Below are 18,177 nucleotides of genomic sequence, written 5' to 3'. Positions count from 1 at the left end.
AGCTCAGCCGGAATTCCATCACCTCTACTAGCTTCATTGTAGTGAAGCTTTATATCTTGATGATTTCCAAATCTACATCACAAACCAGCACTCTACCCAATGCTTTCAGCCTAGCACAACCCATCCAGCTTTTGATAAACAAACTCAATATTAGTTCCACTCATATTGCATCAGAGAGAATCACTTCTCTGGTCCCTTCTGTGTCCTCTTCTCAGTCACATCTCTTCCCTCTGCCCACTCCACCCCCAGAAGTCCCTGGTGGCTCAGACAGTAAAGCACCTGCTTGCAATGCGGGAGACCCGGGTTTGATCCCTAGGTCAGAAAGATCCCCTAGAGAAGGAAATGGCAACCCACTCCAGTACTCTTGCCTGGAAAATTCCATGGATGGAGGAGTCTGGTGGGCTGCAGTATATTGGGTTGCAAAGAGTCAGACACAACTATGCGACTTCACTTTTCTTTCACTTTCCTCTGCCATACCAGCTTATAAGTACCTGAGAATTTGCACTGCTTGTAGAATAAGCCCAAGGCAGCATTGTCAGACCCTTTCTGAAGTAGCCCCAGTTTGTCTTTCCAGATTTACCCTCATTCTCTCTCTACCTCCCAATCTACTTGTAGCAGACAATCTGTTCCTTCTCAGATATTTCCAGGCCTTTGCTCATACTCTCTATGTTTAGAAGAGCTTTCTCTGCTAATGTATCTTAGGAAGACTTAGTCATCTTCCTAATTGAAAAAAAATCCACACTTCTCTTCAGCTTTCACTGAACCTTAGCCAAACAGAATTCCATCATATGCTGTTTTCATCACATTTACAATTTCCACATTACAGTGTTTATATTATGTCATGGCCATTTGCTTGTGAACTTGCTTCCCCGTCACTCCATAATCCATCAGGAGCACCATGGCTCTCTTTTCTCTGAGAGGAGAAACAATCAAGGTATCACGAAGGGGTCAGCCACCTGCAGGGGGAAGTTTGAAGTCACGTCAATTTGAGATTAAAGAAAATGTGATTTTAGCTGGCACTTGCAGGTAGATAAGTGATGGGTTATCTACTTACCATTTCAAAGCAGTTCTTTTTTATGAAGCTGCTTCATTGTACTTTTCCACTCATTAATTCGAGCTCCAACAACCAGGTTGTAGAACATAATCATCATTTCTTAGATCCAAGTTTTCCTGGTTGTGAAATATATCCTCACTGTCAGGAGCAGAGTCTGGGTCATGCGGCCCATACTGAACAAGTGCCAACTGAGTGGACCAGAACTCTTCTGCTGACTTTCCCCAATCTTGTGCATTTACGAGTTAAAAGACTCTGTGTGTGTGTGTGTGTGTGTGTGTGTGTGTGTATTAAAAGTTTATTTAGAAAGGTATTGTAGGAAAAATGTACTTGCAAATTTTTTGGCACACTCATAAATGAAAAGTCACATCTTTAAGAATTTTTGTCTTAAATTTATTTGACAAAAATTAATGAACAAGTGAAAGAACAGGATAAACACCCAGAATTATTACCCTGAATACCTCATACTTATCAATTTGTGCGGGAAGACCAGCTCACTCAGAACAACTCATTAAAGTTGAAAACTGGGCTTTTGGCCCACAATTATTTCTGGAAGACCAGTCCTAGATGTCACTGACTAATTGGGCTAATTGGAAGAGAAAAATTGTACAAGATGTTCCTTCAACATATACATTCATTTGCTTTTATTTTCAGCTAAGACTTTTGTATCTAATTGTATTGATTTGTGGCTCCAAATGAAAAAAAATACTAAGGGAAAGCATTTACAAAGGGCAATTCTAAAAGAAAATAAAGATAAAGAAGAAGAAGGTCAAAAGTGCTATAAAATCTGAAATATTATTCTTTTGACAACCCGCTTTAAGATACTACAGTCACGTAAAACTCACTAAAAATATCATCTCAAACACTCTCAGGAACTGGGAACCACACGTCCCAAATAATTGTCAAGATGACATAGAGCTTTTGCTCAGCTGTAAGGCAGTTCCCAGCTGACAAATGGGTTGTGCTCAAAAAGTTCTTTTGAAGTTAATTGTTCAGACCTCAGGCCACTCACCAAAAAAAAAAAAAAAAAATTAACCCTAAAGGGTCCTTGTTTTAGCTTCCTTGGGCTCCCACAAAAAGTACCACAAACTGGGCAGCTTAAAACCAGAAATGTATTGTCTGGCAGCTTGGGAGGCTGGAAGCCCAAGATGGAGGAGCCGGCAGGGTTGGCTCTCTGGAAATCTGTGAAGGAGCGTCTCTCCTAGCTTCTAGGAGCTTGCTGGCCGCCTTTAGCATTTCATCTCTGCCTCCATCTTCACATGGTGTTCTCTCTCGGTGTATGTCTGTGTCCAAATTCCCCTTTTAATAGGACAACAGTCATACTGAATGAGGGCCCCACCCTGTTCCAGCATGACCTCCTCTTAACCAATTACACCTGCAATGATCTTATCTCCAAATAAGGTCTCTGTCTACGGTGATGACTGGAGGGGCCCAATGCAGCCCACAACCCTCCCAAAGAGCCCTTGAGCAGCAGAGAGCACTGCTCCTCTGGGCTCATAGCATTTCCACACCCAGAACAGGGGGGTGGGGGCAGGCAGGGCTGAACCCTCTGCACCAGGAAGCCGTGAGTCCACACAGGCACCGCAGCACTGTCCTGGAGAACAGCACAAGGCCCCACTGAAGACGCCTGGCTCCACAGCACAGGTCCTACATCTTGAGGTGCCTGGGGTACCCTGCTGGAACACAGACCGCAGTGCCCCTTCCTGATCCAGCAGGTCTGGCTCCGAGCCCCGGAAACTACCAGGTTCCATTTCTAACAGGTTCCCAGGAGATGCCCACCTTGCTAGTCCTGCAGTTTGAATAATGAAGGATGCATTATTGAAAAGATTTGCTTTTTGAGTAAAATAAAACACTTATAAAGGAGATCAAATTCATCTCCTGGAGCAATACTTCTTCAGGAAGAGGGGCTACAGTGGGTTGAACGGTGGTCTCTGCAAAAGTCGTCTCATGGCGTGGTTTTGTGAGCTCAGTAAATCAATACCAGTACAATCACGTAGATCAGAAAAAATATAAATGACATACATGTATCATTAACATTGTATTATGTCTATATTCTTGCATAACATTAATATATTACATATTGCATATATTTGTAATATATTAAGACATATTACCTATATGTATTATATATATGTACTTATTAATATATAATAGGTATTACATATTATAATATTCAGAGAAGGCAATGGCACCCCACTCCAGTACTCTTGCCTGGAAAATCCCATGGACGGAGGAGCCTGGTAGGCTGCAGTCCATGGAGTCGCTAAGAGTCAGATACAACTGAGCGACTTCACTTTCACTTTTCAGTTTCATGCATTGGAGAAGGAAAGGGCAACCCACTCCAGTGTTCTTGCCTGGAGAATCCCAGGGACAGGGGAGCCTGGTGGGCTGCCGTCTATGGGGTCGCACAGAGTCAGACACAACTAAAGCGGTTTAGCAGCAGCACCAGCAGCACCAGCATTATAATACTATGCTATCTCATAACGTACTTATATATTTGTATCTAAGTCTACCCAACTATATCCCCTGGAGAAGGGAAAGGCTACCCACTCCAGTACTCTGGCCTGGAGAATTCCATGAAATAGTCCATGGGGTCGCAAAGAGTCAGACATAACTGAGTGACTTTCACCTATCTATATCTATCTATCTCACTCCAGGATGCAGACTTAGCTATTCTCAACACACCCCTCGTCCACCTTCATAAAGTCCTATGTGGGAGACCCTGCCCGACTACTGAAGGTGGAGTCTCCCAGTGTGCCTAGCAGAAGCCACGTCATGAGACTTTCTTCAGCCTGGGTATGTCATGTGGTTCACAGCCTTGTACCCCAAAATAGGGGAGAAGCCTCCATGGTTTCAGTGGCCACTTCTGAGCTGGCAGCTCCTCTGTTCCCTTCAGCGAGTATCCAGAGAACTCTGCTGACTGCCAGTCACTGCCTGATTTCCAAATGGCTTTCTCTGACCCTTTGTCACACCAGCCTTTTTCTCTTGTTCAGTTGAGCTGGGTGCTCCCTCACCGCCTTGGTAAGACTCATCCACCCCATCCATCCCCTCCAGCAGTGCCCTCCAGTCCGCATGACCAGACTTTGGAAGCCCCATTGCTGCTACTGGGTCTAAACTGATTTTCAATGAAATAGAGGAAAACAAGATCAAAGACCACTGTGTCAAGACAAACTATGTCATGCCTAGATCAGCACTCATGAAGACTTTTAACTACATAGCTCAGGGCCTGGGGAACTATATTCAATATCTTGTAATAACCTACAATGGAAAGTGATCTGAAATATATATGTAACTGAAAGTGTGTGTGTACACACACACATACACACATATATATGGGCTTCCCTGACAGCTCAGAGGGTAAAGAAACCACCTGCAATGCAGGAAACCAGGTTGGAGCCCTGGGTTGGGAAGGTTCCCTGGAGAAGAGAATGGCTACCCACTCCAGCATTCTTGCCTGGAGAATCCCATGGACAGAGGAGCCTGGTGGGCTACAGTTCATAAGGTCGCAAAGACTTGGACATGACTAAGTGACTGACACGCACACACGCATGCATGCACACACCCAAATGTATACATAAATTTCAAAAGAATATTTTCTCTCCATCTGTGACTAAGTCCTTATAGTTCTTCTCTTGCACATCTCTTTTCCAAGTAATTAAAAATGATGGCATGGTGTGTAAATGGCCTAATGTCTCAGTGATAGAGAGGGTGTTCGTGTCTCTTGTCTAGTAAATGCTATCAGAGTTTTCTGGCAGTGAGAAAGCTCAATTTACTAAAGCTAGCAGAAAGCACTTATATGGTAAACCTACTGTACCATTTTCCCAGGGAAGCATGTGTAATCTACTGTATCAGCGATGCAGAGTTTCTATTAAAAATATATCAACATCCTCATAAAGACCATTTTCCCCTTACAATTTTTTCTGGGTAATAATATCCAAGACAAAGATGTGTTGCCAATCAGTGTTTGCTTCTCCATGCAATTCAGCTGAAGATAATCTATTTCTTAATAACAGAAACAGCTCAAACACAAAATAACATTCAATTACCAGGTGTGATGACCCCACAAACCCCACGATGCTTCCTCTTTTCTGGTGACATATCCACATATCAGCCATTGGCCCTATGGGCTTGCTGTTCTATTTTCATTTCAGTTCCCAGATGGGCTTAATTGGCTCCAAACATGAGTAATATAAATATTGAACCTCAGCTAAATCATGAAAACTGTCTCCTGGGTATGGATACGTAAGAGTCACTTAGATGGTGATGAGGGGCACTCTCTTAATCGTGTTTCTCATCAGAGAAAACATTAAAAGGCAGAAAACTGCAAGGCTGGTGGCTTGAGTCGATAAAGACAGTGTCTCCTGCTTTTTCTGGAAGGTGGCTGGGATGAGCTGTTGTAATTAGAATTTTTTATTTAGTTTTTTCATGCAATTGAAATTTTATCCTCCTACTTTCCTTCCCTACATTTCTTCCAGTCCCAGAGCCCTTCATGGGGAACTCCATCTGATGGATGAATTTAGAGCTGACTTCTTCCCCTGCTCAAGGGGAAGGAACATGACTCAAGCGTGCTTCCCCAGAGAAACCCAAGCTCTTGATCAGAGCATTGCCTGTAGGGACCAACACTCACTGGAGCCAGGCAGGCAGCCCCTGTCCCTGCAGCAGCACTGAAGGAATCATCAGAAAAGAGAGCCTTTCTGTGGATTGCTAGCTTCATCACTGGGAAGATGCAGGCCCAGGTGTGTTGGCAGCCACTCTGCCACCATGTGGAGAACCTGCCTGAAAATGAAGCAACTCAGGGGGCAGCAGGTTCAGAAGGTGGGGAAGCAGCTTCCTGATGTCCCTGCATGTGGCCTCAAGTCCAGGCACCCCTGTGTGCTATGCGTGCTAAGTCACTTCAGTCATGCCCAACTCTTTGCGACCCCATGGACTGTAGCCCACCAGGCTCCTCTGTCCGTGGGATTCTCCAGGCAAGAATACTGGGGTAGGTTGCCATGCCTTCCTCCAGGGGAATCTTCCCAACTCAGGGGTGGAACCCATGTCTTTTATGTCTCCTGCATTGGCAGGTAGGTTCTTTACCACTAGCGCCATCTGGGAAATCCATAAGGCTACCCTGGTCTTCCCTGATACAGGAAACATATGTTATACTCAATGAAAAATATCCTACTGCAGACACTGAGGGAGGAAAAGCACTATCTACATCTTGGCTAAAAGAAAACCTGTTTGTCTTCTAGTCACAATACTTCTGACCAAACACATGCATATTTCACATAAAGCAATTCTGATACTAAGGATTCAAAGTCAGCACAGACCCCTCAGGTCAGGGCTTGGGCCCACAAGACTGCCCCCCACTGCAGACCAATCCCAAGGCTGGGCCTCTGGGTCTTTTGATCAGCTAGTTGCTGTGTTAATCACTCAGTCGTGTCCGACTCTTTGCAAGCTCATGAACTGGAGCCCACCAGGCTCCTCTGTCCATGGACTTCTCCAGGAAAGAATACTGGAGCAGGTTGCCATGCCCTTCTTCAAGGAATCTTCCCAACCCAGGGATCGAACCCAGGTCTCCGGCATTGCAGGCAGATTCTTTACCCTTTGAGATACCCGGGAAACTAATTATCTATCAATGAAGGATTCCCATGACCCACTTCTCAGGTTCAATAACTTGCTAGAACAGCTCACAGAACTCAGGAAAACCCTGTAGTCACTATTATTGGCTTTATTATAAAGGCTACAACTCAGGAACAGCCAAATGAAGAGATGCGTAAAGCAGGATACCGGAGAGGGTGGAAAAAAGACTTCTTACTCTCGTGGGCAAGCAATCCTCCCAACAACATGTGCCCACCAACCCAGAGGCCTTCTTTACCCTGTTGTCTAGGGCTTTATAGAGGTTCCATTATGTTGGCCTGGCTGATTAAGTAATTTGCCCTTGGCAAATATCTCAGTCTTCAACCCCTCTCTATTCCCTGGAGGCCAATCATAGGTCAGTTCCCCTGACAACCAACCCTCATCTTCCTCCAAGAGTCCCCTTATTAGCACGAAGAAGTACAGTTAAAAGGCTTTATGATGAATAACCAAAGATGCTCCTCTCCTCCTTGCTGGGAAATTCCAAGGGCTTAGGAGCTCTCAGCCAAAAACCAGGGATAAAGACCAAATGAATATTTCTTAGTTCATCACAATATTGCGTAAGCAAATCTTGTTTTATTTTTAAAGATGAAGTCTTTCAGAACTTGAGTTGTCAGCTAAACTTTAATGTATGTCATATGGAAAACAAAGGGTTGTTTTTTTCCCCCATTTTTTGTGTTTTATTTTTGTCTTGTTTTATTGGTGTCCTAGGAATGTTAAGATAGAAAAGACAGGGGACATAAAGGGGCATATTGTCTTAAATGGCCTTTTTTAATCAAGCGTTAAGGAAGCCAGAGTTCCCAAGAGATGGTATTAGTTAATAGAACTGTGGCTTCCTGTCTGGGTATTTCCATCCTTGGCCACACAATGGCCTTCTCAGCTGTTATCCCCAAGGGTCTGAAATCCATGGAGAATCTAGGTGTTGGCCTATTGTCAGAATCTGACCTGCTCAGATTAGAAAAGTTGGCCCCCATGGCCAACACGTGAACTATGGCTCGTGGGTTATCTGGAGGCTGGTTTCTCAAGACACTGCTATTAATAAGATAATTGCTACTTTTTCCTCCCTGACATGAATAATTTATTTGCAGCAACTCTCCCTGAACTCTCATAAGAAAGTGCAACTTTTTCCCTTTTAAGGAAGTTGGTTTTAGAGACTCTTTTGGGTTTTGAGGGGAGCAGCAAAAAATAAACCAAGAAATCAAATGTCATCAGGTATGTCCATTCAACAAAGATGGATTCAGTGTCCCGTCCAAGAAAAACATGACTCTAGGAAGGGTGGGGAGGAGGAAGAGAGATAAAAAAGTAAGCCATCACCCCATCCCCATAATTGCAGTCTAGGGGAGGTGAGGAGGGGCTTCCCCAGTGGCTCAGTGGTAGAGAATTTGCCTGCAATGCAGGAGACCCAGATTTGGTCCCTGGGTTGGGATGATCCCCTGGAGGAGGGCATGGCAACCCACTCCAGTAATCTTGCCTGGAGAATCCCATGGACAGAGGAGCCTGGAGGGCTACAGTCCATGGGGTGGCAAAGATTTGGACATGACTGAAGTGACTGAGCATGCACCCATGCATAGAGGTGAAGAGAGAGCAACGGAGGTAAGACAAAGGCATCTGAAAAAAGAGCAAAATACGCCACAAGAAAGACAAAAAGACTTCAGAAATACTTACAAGGTAATATTCAATGGGCAGAAGAGAGAGATTTTTCCTAAAGGCTGATCTCTACTAGTAATGTAACTGCTTAAGATGCATTTAGATAAGTGTTTCCCAATGTCTGTCCTATAAAACACTACTCCTATGAGATGTATCTTGGAAACAAAGGTTCTATAGGAAGTATTAATACATTTGGGAAATGGTGATTTCCATTTTGCCACTGTTGTCTATTAATATATATATAATACATGTGTATATTACCTATATATAATACATGTATATCTAATAATATATACATTACATATATATATAATACATGTGTATATTACATATATATAATATGTGTATATTACATATATATAATATGTGTATATATAATAATACATACATTGCATATATATAATACATGTGTATATTGCATATATATAATACATGTATATCTAATAATATATACATTACATGTGTATGTTACATATATATAATATGTGTATATATAATAATACATATATTACATATATATATATAATACATGTGTATAGGAATCACCTTTGTTGCTGTTGTTCAGTCTCTAAGTCATGTCTGACTTTTTGCTACCATGTGGACTGTGGTGCACCCGGCTTTCCTGTCCTCCACTAGCTCCTTGAGTTTGCTCAAATTCATGTCCACTGAGTTAGTGATGCTATCTAACTGTCTCATTCTCTGCTGCCCTCCTCTCTTCCTGCCCTCAATCTTTCCCAGCATCAGGGTCTTTTCCAATGAGTCAGCTCTTCACATCAGGTGGCCAAAGTATTGGAATTTCATCTTCAACATCAGTCCTTCCAATGAATATTCAGGACTGATTTCCTTTAGGATGGACTGGTTGAATCTCCTTCCAGTCTAAGGGACTCTCAGGAGTCTATTACTCAGAATAGCCAAGTGCAGATGCTGGTTCCCTTGGGAATCCTCAGCCAGTAAATGTAAAATTTAGACCCTGGATTGGGTAGAGGTCCTAAGATACACTCCTCACCTGTAGGTTATAAGCAGACTGATGGACTCAAAACAGTAAGGGGAGGGTGGAATGAATTGGGAGAGTAGGTTATGAGCAGAGGGGGAAATTGATGCAAAGGGCTGATGATGGCCAAAAAGAATCAAGGGCCACCAGCCTCTTTCTTGGGCCAAGGCTTCCTCATCAAACAGAATAAAAGAACACATTTTGGACTGAAGCTGCAGGAAAGCTCTTCCTTTTCTGCTTCCAGGCCTTGTCTGGAACACTGCAGGAACCACAGGCCTACCCTAAACATCCATCACTGCCTGGAGAGGGTACAAAGGTGGGAGAGAAAGCGCCTTCTTCTGGGAATCCCTGAACAGCAGGTTTACTGACCAGAAATGAGGAAAGGGAGAGCTGGTATCACCCATTGCACTGGAGCCAGAGAACCTTCTAGACTTAGGTGGAGCCCTTGAACCCTGGCCCCACCGAATGGCATGGGCCAGGCAGTGGCTGTCCAGCTCTGATCCCAGGCATGCAGCCACTCAGCTAGAGCACATCAGCATGGAGAAGAAATCTACACTACTCTCTGGAAAACCCACCCTCTGTGGGAGGGGGAATAGCGCTCAGGAAATGGTCCCCCTGATATACACCATTAGCACAAGCAGAGTATAAAAAGAGCATAGCCTGTACCCTGCAGAATTCTGTATTAAAAAGGACCATTTTGTGATACTTGTTTTTCTTTCTGACTTACTTTACTCCGTATGACAGAGTCTAGGTCCATCCACATCTCTACAAATGACAGAGTTTCATTCCTTTAACAGCTGAGTAATATTCCATCGTATATATGTATCACATCTTCTTTATCCATTCATTTGTCGATGAACATTTAGATTGCTCCCATGTCCTGGCTACTGTAAATGGTGCTGCAATGAACATTGGGACACACGTGTCTTTTGTATTATGATACATTAACACATATAGGTGGAATCCAGAAAAATGGTACAAATGAACAGGCATGTGAATACAGGAGGGGAAGGGGAGGGTGGGATGAACTGAGAGAGTAGGACTGACATGTATAAAATATATGTCATGTGTAAAATAGATAGCTGGTGGGAATCTGCTACGAAGCTCAGTTTAGTGCTCTGCTGGTGGTGAGCTAGATGGGTGGGATGCGCGGGGTGGGGGGAAGCCCAAGAAGGATGTGTACATACAGCTGATTCACTTCATTGTACAGCAGAAACTAACAAACCATTGGAAAGCAATTCTACATCAATTTTTTTTTAAAGACCATTCTAAGGGCTTCAGGCAGACTCCATCATTGGGGCTTTACCTTAATTTACAGAACAGTAGGCCCTGCTCTTAGTGAGGCTTCCAGGGGTGCGACAGGTGAACACTCCCCAAACCCTTCCAGTCTGCATCCTTGGGCCACCCACCCCCATCCTGAGAGGAGCCATGAGGAGCCATCATGTGCCATACACATCTCTACCTAACTGGTGGGAAACGATTCTTTTGATAGCTTTCATTTGGAGGTGACCAAATGGAATGGCAGAGAAGGCAATCGCAACCCACTCCAGTACTCTTGCCTGGAAAATTCCATGGACGGAGGAGCCTGGTGGGCTGCAGTCCATGGGTCCACTAAGAGTCGGACACGACTGAGCGACTTCACTTTCACTTTTCACTTTCATGCATTGGAGAAGGAAATGGCAACCCACTCCAGTGTTCTTGCCTGGAGAATCCCATGGATGGCGGGGCCTGGTGGGCTGCCGTCTATGGGGTCACACAGAGTCGGACACGACTGAAGTGAATTAGCAGCAACAGCAGATGGAATGGATTAGGGTTACTTCTCAAGAATTGTGTTTCTCCAGGTTTGGCATTATTTTTCACCTAAGATAAGTATTAAGAAGATGGGTTTTTTTTTTAATAATCTCGCTGCTTTCATATACCCTGGAAAATCATAATTGAAAAAGACACATATACCCCAATGTTCATTGCAGCACTATTTACAATAGTCAGGACATGGAAGCCACCTAGATGTCCATCGGCAGATGAATGGATAAAGAAGCTGTGGTACATATATACAGTGGAATATTACTCAGCCATATAAAGGAATACATTTGAGTCAATTCTAATGAGGTGGATGAATCTAGAGGCTATTACACAGGGTGAAGTCAGAAAAAGAAAAACAAATATTGTATATTAATGCATATATATGGGATCTAGAAAGATGGTACTGATTAACCTACTAGTAGGCAGCAGTGGAGATACAGATACAGAGAACAGACTTCTGGACACAGTGAGGGAAGCAGAGGGTGGGATGAATTGAGAAAGTAGTATAGAAACATACACATTACCGTATGTAAAACAGATAGCCAGTGAGAATTTGCTTTATGATGCAGAGTGCTCAAACCGGTGCTCCATGACAACATAGAGGGGTGGGATGGGGTGGGAGGTAATAGGGAGGTTCAAGAGGGTGGGGATATATGTATACTTATGGTTGATTCATGTTAATGTATAGCAGAAACCAACACAATATTGTAAAGCAATTATCCTCCAATTAAAAATGAACACATTTTTTAAAAAGAAGATGGGTTTTATTGTAAGCATCCTTAGGGCAGGATTTGTAATCAGTTTTGTAGAACACACAACCATATTTGCATAGTATGTTTAGTGAAACGTTATAGTAAGGTCTAGGATTTTTGCTAGTCTCTATAGTTAAGTGATCTGATGTTTGACTTACCTGATACTCTTTACATTTTATCCCTTTTTAAATTAGCACACGCTCTTTTCCATATCTGATTCTTTTATTCCACCCCAAATAATCCCTTTCCTTTCTGCGTCACTTCAGATCACTTATTTGAGATCATATAGTCTCCCCACTCTACATAATTCAGGTTCATTCCTGGGTCTGATGGAATTCATATTGAGTACATAAAAAAAAAATGACAAGTAGGACTTAACTTTCCCTGGACAGCTTTAAAGGAAGATTTAATGAATGAAAATTAACTAGAACTAAAACTTTATGATGACCTGAAGTGATTAACAAGAATAATACAAGAGCACAGCCAAAAAGTCCATGCCAAGAGATACCTAAAGCTGTTGATAAAACAGACAGAAAATTATAAATATTTTAATCAATATTGACTTTGGCTTATGAATAAACGTTTGACTAATGCGTCTTACCACTTATAATTCAGTTTTGAACTGACACAAGATGGCTTAAGACCATCTGACAGGAAACTGGCTGGGGGGAACCCTAAGTCAGAAAAATCATCATCTTTATGGCATTTGTGCTGGAATTATTTCTAGAATAATGCAACTTCACAGCTATAATTCAAGCTAAGTTTTAGTCTATTGGTTTAACTGTGGCATATTTAAAATTTAGAAGTTTTTATAGCTCTCAATCCCATATAATGATGGGTAAAAGCCTTAGAGAAAATACAATTATAATAGAAGAGAATTTTGTCCCTTTATTTTTTTATTCTTAAAAATGGACTTCATTTGGAGATCTGCTAACTACACAGCAGTTTCTCAATTTCCACCTCCGTGTCTATAAAAATGGAGTGGGTTACCAATCCTGGAATGTTACAGAGGGACCCCTAGACTGCTAAATATGGCATAGGAACATTAAAAGATAATTTAATTCTCTGAGAAAGTAGTTCTTTCTCAGGTAAAATGTTGTTTAGTTGCTAAATCATGTCCAGCTTTTTGTGGCCCCATGGACTGCAGCACACCAGGCTTCCCCGTCCTTCACTATCTCCTGGAGTTTGCTCGAACTCAAGTCAGTGAAGCCATCCAGCCATCACATCCTCTGTCATCCCCTTCCCCTCCTGCCTTTAATTTTTCCCAGCATCAGGGTCTTTTCCAATGAGTCAGCTCTTCGCACCAGGTGGTCAAATTATTGGAGTTTCAGCATCATTCCTTCCAATGAATATTCAGGATTGATTTCCTTTGGGATTGACTGGTTTGATCTCCTGCAAAGCTTTAAACAGGGGCTTCCCTGGTGGCTCAGACAGTAAAGAATCAGCCTAAAATGAGGGAGCCCTGGGTTTGATCCCTGGGTTGGGAAGATCCTCTGGAAAAGGAAATGGCAACACACTCCAGTTTTCTTGCCTGGAGTGTTGCATGAACAGAGGAGCCTGGTTGGGGGCTGCAGTCCATGAGGTCACAAAGAGTCAGATAGGACTGAGCGACTAACACTTTCATTTTCAAAGCTTTAAATATATCACATGACAAAAATAAGTACACAAATTTCTTTAGGCACATGTGGCATCAGAAAGAACCCAGAAAGGGCTAGAGATCTAACCTTTTATCTTAAAGAAACGAGAAAAGGGAAGAACCACAAAGCCTCCAGGGTGCTGGTCCATCACCTACCAAGGACAGCTCTGCACTGGGGGCTGGGTACCGGGCGCCTGTGCCCTGGAGAAGGGCAGCTGGCTGCATGGTGGCTCAGCCTCCTCTGGTCATCCTCTCTACACCTGCCTACTTACCTAGAGCCATTCTTCAAGCTCTAACGTTCTCTTGGCGAGAGGCAGGGTAAGACATGGGATGGGAGGTGGGATAAAGGGTGTGGTCCTAAGAAAGGGATTACAGAATTACTTAGACTTCAAGACTATTCCTCTGATGGGCAGGGCCACATCACGTAGTATGTTTGGGGGTGTTTGTTAGAATCTGAAAAAAATTGGTCTAGACGATCTTATTTACAAAGCAGAAGTAGAGACACAGACATAGAGAACCAACATAGAGAAACCAAAGGAGGGAAAGGGAGTGGGAGAAACCAGGAGACGGGGATTGGCATGTGCACGCTGTTGATACTGTGTGTGTGTGTGTGTGCACTCAGTTGTGTTCAAATCTTTTTGACACAATGCACTATAGCCCACCAGCCTCCTCTGTCCATGGGATTTCCTAGCCAAGAATACTGGAGTGGATGGATGGGTAAAAAAATGGATGATCCCCCTCGAAAAGTGGTCCCATCCCTAAAAAAATCTCCTCTAGGAAGGGAAGGCAGACACTAGGCCCAGACAGGGTTTGAACCTGTGATCTTCGGTTCATGAAACCAATGCCTTACCACTATACTATGCATAAAATGGATAACTAATGAGAACCTACTGTATAGCACAGGGAACTCTGCTCAATGCTCTATGGTGACCTAAATGGGAAGGAAATCCAAAAAAGAGGAAATATATGTATACACAGTACCCAACCTTTTTGGTGACATGGACTGGTTTTGTGGAAGATGATTTTTCCATGGACTGGGGTAGGGGTGGTTTCAAGATGATTCAAGTGCATTACACTTAATATGCACTTTATTTCTATTATTATTACATCAGTTCCACCTCAGATCATCAGGCATTAGATCCTGGAGGTTCAGTTCAGTTCAGTTGCTCAGTCGTGTCTGACTCTTTGTGACCCCATGAATCACAGCACGCCAGGCCTCCCTGTCCATCACCAACTCCCGGATTTCACTCAGACTCACGTCCATTGAGTCAGTGATGCCGTCCAGCCATCTCATCCTCTGTCATCCCTTTTTCCTCCTGCCCCCAATCCCTCCTAGCATCAGAGTCTTTTCCAATGAGTCAACTCTTCACATGAGTTGGCCAAAGCTGGATCATCGAAAAATCAAGAGAGTTCCAGAAAAACATCTATTTCTGCTTTACTGACTATGCCAAAGCCTTTGACTGTGTGGATCACAATAAACTGTGGAAAATTCTGAAAGAGATGGGAATACCAGACCACCTGACCTGCCTCTTGAGAAACCTATATGCAGCTCAGGAAGCAACAGTTAGAACTGGACATGGAACAACAGACTGGTTCCAAATAGGAAAAGGAGTACGTCAGGGCTGTATATTGTCACCCTGCTTATTTAACTTCTATGCAGAGTACATCATGAGAAACACTGGGCTGGAAGAAGCACAAGCTGGAATCAAGATTGCCGGGAGAAATATCAGTAACCTCAGATATGCAGATGACACCACCCTTGTGACAGAAAGTGAGGAGGAACTAAAGAGCCTCTTGATGAAAGTGAAAGAGGAAAGTGAAAAAGTTGGCTTAAAACTCAACATTCAGAAAATGAAGATCATGGCATCTGGTCCCATCACTTGATGGCAAACAGTGGAAACAGTGTCAGACTTTATTTTTCTGGGCTCCAAAATCACTGCAGATGGTGACTGCAGCCATGAAATTAAAAGACACTTACTCCTTGGAGGGAAAGTTATGACCAACCTAGACAGCATATTGAAAAGCAGAGACATTACTTTGCCAACAAAGGTCCATCTAGTCAAGGCTATGGTTTTTCCAGTGGTCATGTATGGATGAGAGTTGGACTGTGAAGAAAGCTGAGCGCCAAAGAATCGATGCTTTTGAACTGTGGTGTTGGAGAAGACTCTTGAGAGTCCCTTGGACTGCAAGGAGATCCAACCAGTCCATTCTGAAGGAGATCAGCCCTGGGTGTCCTTTTGAAGGAATGGAGGTTGGGGACCCTGTAAAGCTGATTCACTTTGCTGTACAGCAGAAATTAACACAACTGTGAGTGAGTGAGTGAGTGAAAGTCACTCAGTCATGTCCGACTCTTTGCAACCCCATGGACTATACAGTCCATGGAATTCCCCAGGCAAGAATACTGGAATGGGTAGTCTTTCCCTTCTCCAGGGGATCTTCCCAATCCAGGGATCAAACCCAGATCTCCCACATTGCAGGCAGATTCTTTACCAGCTGAGCTACAAGGGAAGCCCAAGAATACTGGAGTGGGATAGCCTATCCCTTCTCCAGAGGATATTCCTGACCATAGAATTGAACTGTGGTCTCCCGCATTGCAGGCAGATTCTTTACCAACTGAGCTATGAGTATTGTAAAGCAACTATACTCCAATAAAATGTTTTAAAAGATTAGAGATTATTGATCCAAATCTCTCAATTTTGTTTGAGAAAACGAGGTCCAAAGAAATTATGACTTGCTCAAGATCAGAAGGCTAAGTGATGGTGGAGCCACCTAGAACTCAGTCTACAGATTCTGAGTCTCTGGTAGTTTCTCCTACTTTAGAGCCCAACACATCCTGTTCTCCTGGGATGGGAATCCCCTTATCACCACCTTCTCTTCTCCAGGCAACAGATGTCTTTGACTGGTTGAACTGGCAAGAGTCACAAAAGGAACTGGCCATGATATCTTGGGCTCCAAAAATCACCATGGATAATGATTATAGCCATGAAATTAAAAGACACTTGTTCTTTGGAAGGAAAGCTATGACAAACTTGGACAGCATATTAAAAAGCAGAGATATCACTTTGCTGACAAAGGTCCCTATAGTCAAAGCTATAGTTTTTCACGTAGTTATGTATGGATGTGAGAGTTGGACCATAAAGAAGGCTGAGCGCCAAAGAATTGATTCTTTCAAACTGTGATGTTGGAGAAGACACTTGTGAGGCCCTTGGAAAGTAAGGAGATCAAACCAATCAGTCCTAAAAGAAATCAACTCTGAATATTCATTGAAAGGACTGATGCTGAAGCTGAAACTCCAGTCATTTGGCCACCTGATGAGAAGGGCCAATTCTTTGGAAAAGACCCTGATGCTGGGAAAGACTGAAGGCAAAAGAAGGGGATGGCAGAGAATGAGGTGATTTGATGGCATTGCCAACTCAGCAGACATGAATCTGAGCAAACTCCAGGAGATGGTTAAGTATGGGGGAGCCAGGCGTGCTGCAGTCCACGGGGCCACTCAGCGGTGGATACGGCTTAGCGACTGAACAACAGCAAACGGTACCTGAAGGGTGACTGTGGACAACTGTGGACTCTCAGGCTGGATCTGCACTCAGCTGCGGAATAAATCTTTATTTGTAGGATTCCACTGAAAGCAAGTTCAAGTGTACCACATTTATTAATGTCTGCCTTGGAGCTCCTGCACATGGTGCTTTATCAGTACGCATGCATTATGCATCAGGCCTGGTTTGCAAGCTGGTGTGCAGGGAAAAGCCGAGGGCTGCAGACGCCCGCAGGTGTTCAGCCACTCTGAAGCCCCCAGGCAATGACTGCAGTCTCCAGCTACAGTTTTGTCATTCCTCCAGCGGGACAGCATTCCATGGATTTTTTTCCCCAAAACTAAATATTTAAGAAAGGCTATAGCCAATATGAAATATATAGTATATTTGTTCACCCCACTAACAAAGCCAACTTTTCCTTTTTTGGAATTACGATTATAGGGGAAAATTGCACATTTATGCATATTAATATTGTTCCAAGAGACTTGATTTATTCCAAAACCATGAAGATCCATTATGCTAAGCAAATTTTAGAGATTTTCTTTAAGAGAATCATCTGTTTGCTATTCTGTTGAATGATGTTTTATATCCTGTGTGTGTGTGTGTGTTTCAGTCTTATAGCTTCTCATCCCCATTATTTATTTTTATTAGCTTATTTTCATATGTATTCAAAGAAATTTTCAGAGTAAGTCAAATCCGTTTTCATTTTTAAGGATGCTGTATTTTTTCAGAATTAAATAATGTATTTTAAATGAATTTTTTAAACATACGCTAGAAATTGTATTAACAGTTTAGAGGGGAGAGTCATAATAACCGAAATCTGTTTGCATTCCATTTAAATCATGTATGTGAAATGAACTATATCCTATCAACCATCTCTCACAGGATACTGAAGGATGGAGCAGGAAGGAAGCACTCCCTGTGGTCCTGTGAGACTTCTACCAGCTCTCCCATCGTCCCCAAACCAGTGCCAGTTTCCCTTAAATTCTGAGGACCTCCTGGTGGATCAGTTGTGGTTATCAGCTGCCACCAGTAGCAGAGCCAATTTTATCCCAGTTGTGCTCACTCACGACCGCAATATCTGGACCATTCTTTCTTTTACTGCAAGCAGCATTCTTTCTCCTTGATCAAAAAATTTTGTCCACAAT

The sequence above is a fragment of the Bos javanicus genome, chromosome 20, assembly GCF_032452875.1.
Source record: "Bos javanicus breed banteng chromosome 20, ARS-OSU_banteng_1.0, whole genome shotgun sequence".
Lineage (NCBI taxonomy): Eukaryota > Metazoa > Chordata > Mammalia > Artiodactyla > Bovidae > Bos > Bos javanicus.
Note: the sequence above shows the minus strand (reverse complement) of the source record.